This window comes from Clupea harengus, chromosome 14 (assembly GCF_900700415.2).
Source record: "Clupea harengus chromosome 14, Ch_v2.0.2, whole genome shotgun sequence".
NCBI lineage: Eukaryota > Metazoa > Chordata > Actinopteri > Clupeiformes > Clupeidae > Clupea > Clupea harengus.
This window is the reverse complement of record NC_045165.1, coordinates 13,593,910-13,596,409: the sequence shown is the minus strand read 5'-3', so window position 1 is coordinate 13,596,409 and position 2,500 is coordinate 13,593,910. Positions and strand designations below refer to the sequence as shown.

The 2,500-nt window shown below is 47.1% G+C and overlaps 1 protein-coding gene across 3 annotated transcripts in view; it reads right to left on the bottom strand.

The window, feature by feature from the left end:
• Nucleotides 1–2,500, bottom strand: part of fgfr3 (fibroblast growth factor receptor 3) — a 57,265-nt gene that overhangs the window by 54,731 nt on the left and 34 nt on the right. For all 3 annotated transcript variants that reach the window (XM_031580212.2, XM_031580213.2, XM_031580214.2), the window contains exon 1: nucleotides 1,746–2,500. This exon is cut by the window's right edge and continues 34 nt beyond it. The gene's annotated coding sequence lies outside the window, so the exon portion shown is untranslated. The remainder of the gene's footprint in view (nucleotides 1–1,745) is intronic.

The following is a 2,500-nucleotide window of genomic DNA, read 5'->3' as shown; positions in this document are numbered from 1 at the left end:
GAGTCACGTCCCGTTTTAACTAGATAACCATTGGATAGACCACCAGTCGCTCCTTAACGAATGACGCTGATGCTGAGGCACTGGCCTCTGTATGAAATGTATTATTTTTTTCTTTCTGTGTGTCATTTTATATGTTATACCTGCCCTCACCCAACTTTTGCTCTGTGTTTTTTTCCATTTGTGTCTTGGAATTTTATTTTCAGGTGTGATGATGTTTGACCGCACCGTGTATTCCAAACTCGAGAGGGTTATTTGAATAATTCACACTTTGTCGAGCGCAACACCCACACTCTTCAATCCCATCTGTGGCCTGCTGGCGACTGCCAAGCTTCTCGCGCAGGTCCCGGTGCCGCCCTAAGGATTTATCAACTCTACCCCGTTGCCCCCGCGCCGTAAACCGGGAGTTAGGCGACTAATATTACTCCTCACGGCATCTAATTATTCCCGTTAACACCTTCTGAGACGATAACCGACTGCGAGGCCGGAAATTGGTTTCAGATGGTTTCAGGGGGTACGGCAGCGGCGCGTGCAGAAACAGAGTGGCTTTTCATTCTCTCAACTGCATTGGTCTCAGCCGCGTTCAAAGCGACCTAAAAATAACAGACTGGACTGCGATTGAAGTGGGTTTTTGGGGCGCAATTTGTATTTGTATAATTTTGGTTTGCCAAGTGCGTCATACCGAGATTCACAAGCGAGTGCTATGGGTGTAGTTTCTAGAGAGATATAGGATACATTGTGCACACTCTCAGACAAGACGCACTTCTCATGTCACACACAAACCAGTTTAACCGTTTTATTTATGCGTTTAAAGGTTTAGAATTGCATTTTTTTCGATTTATAAAGTTTACAAAAATCCTTGACATTACTAATACATTAAGGCCAATTTAATGAAATTTCACAAGAAACTATGGTTTTGAAGAGGCTTGGTAATTTAACTGCCATCAGGAGAATTAAATGATTTTTTTCCCGGTGACAGCCAGTCGTAACATCGCACGTGGCAGGCGGATCAACCGCGCCTCATACTGGCATTATTGAATTAGATCATTAAATAGTCTGTTTGATCTTGCCGTGGTTAGGTCTCTCGCTGAGGCGGAGAGGAGGCAAGGCTCCTGAGCAACTTTGATTTTTTTTCCCTCTCTCTCTCTTTCAATGCTGACGACAGAACAATTCCTTTAACGAAAGCGTATTTCTATAAACCTGTACACAGAAGTGTGAGAGATGTTTTGTGGACACTAACACATCAGAGAGTTACCCTACTCTTCTGTAAGAAACCCTCTTTGTTTATTCCTGATGTGTCGTGTTCTTTCGTAGCCTGTTCCCTTCCGCGTGACAACATGGCAAGTCTGACAGGTAGGACCACAGCATAGCCTCGAGACTTCGCGACACTCACCGGTTTGCACACAAACACTACCACCAGACACACACATACATACAGACAGACGCACCTGTCCGTTGGAGGGCGGACAGGGACTGAATGAAACCGTGTGACCATCAGATACCGGTTAAACAGAGGGCTCCGCAGTCTTTCGGAATATCCCCGGGAGGCTCGCTATCACCCGAACTACAGAGAAGACAGCCGCAGTAGCCCTAAAGCCCAAGCGAGCTGCTCCTCACCTAACCTTGCCACAGCTGGTTTATAGGGAAATCAACTCCATAGTAACAGTAGCTTAATAGGGATAACAATTATACATTTTGAAGTAGGAACATAGGGATGTAAAACTATAGTTTTAAATGAAGTAACTTACCACAGTTACCACAATAATCCCTCTTCAGAGACAAGAATCACGAATTCGACTGCATGTGCTGCATGCGCTTGGCTTTGTGATAGTTCCACTAAAATCCCTTGAAAAGTTGCTGAAAATGGGTGCACGTTGGCCAAGATGATTTAGAATAATTGATCACTAGTGAAGGTTTCTTAAATCCAGTCCCGAGAGTGAGCTTTGCGGTCGGTGCACCGATCCCTCTGAAACACACCACCTCGCAGTGACTTTCAGTTGTGAGAATCCCTACTCAGCAGCTGCCGCGCTTGCTACTGTCCTGAAAATGGCCAAAAAAATTGCGGAGGAAAGGCGCAGGTTCTCGCTTCCCGTGTTTCACTGTCAGTCAGAGGGTGAGAGTATCATCCATGTGCGACTTAAACCAGTGATCATCACCCGCCTTGGTTTGCACAGAGACCGATGTATCCTGCGTACTGCTCCGCTGACGGAGGGGAACTGTTCACTCGCTCCGCCTGTTCACAAGTGAAGTCTGGTCTGGGTGCTGCTCACTTGCGAGTGCAGCCGTTGCGTGAAAGCTTGGCACAGAGTACTCCCCCCCCTTCTCTCCAATGCTCCCAATTCACCGCGTCGGCTCCAGAGGGAGTGAAAAAAAAATAGCTGAGATCAGATTTCAGCTCTAAGTCCCCGCTGTGAGCGCTTTCGCCTGCCGCCTGCCGCCCCCTCGAGAGGCAGGGACATTAAAAGCAGAATTTTGGGAGAATCTGGGTGGAGCGGCAACGCGC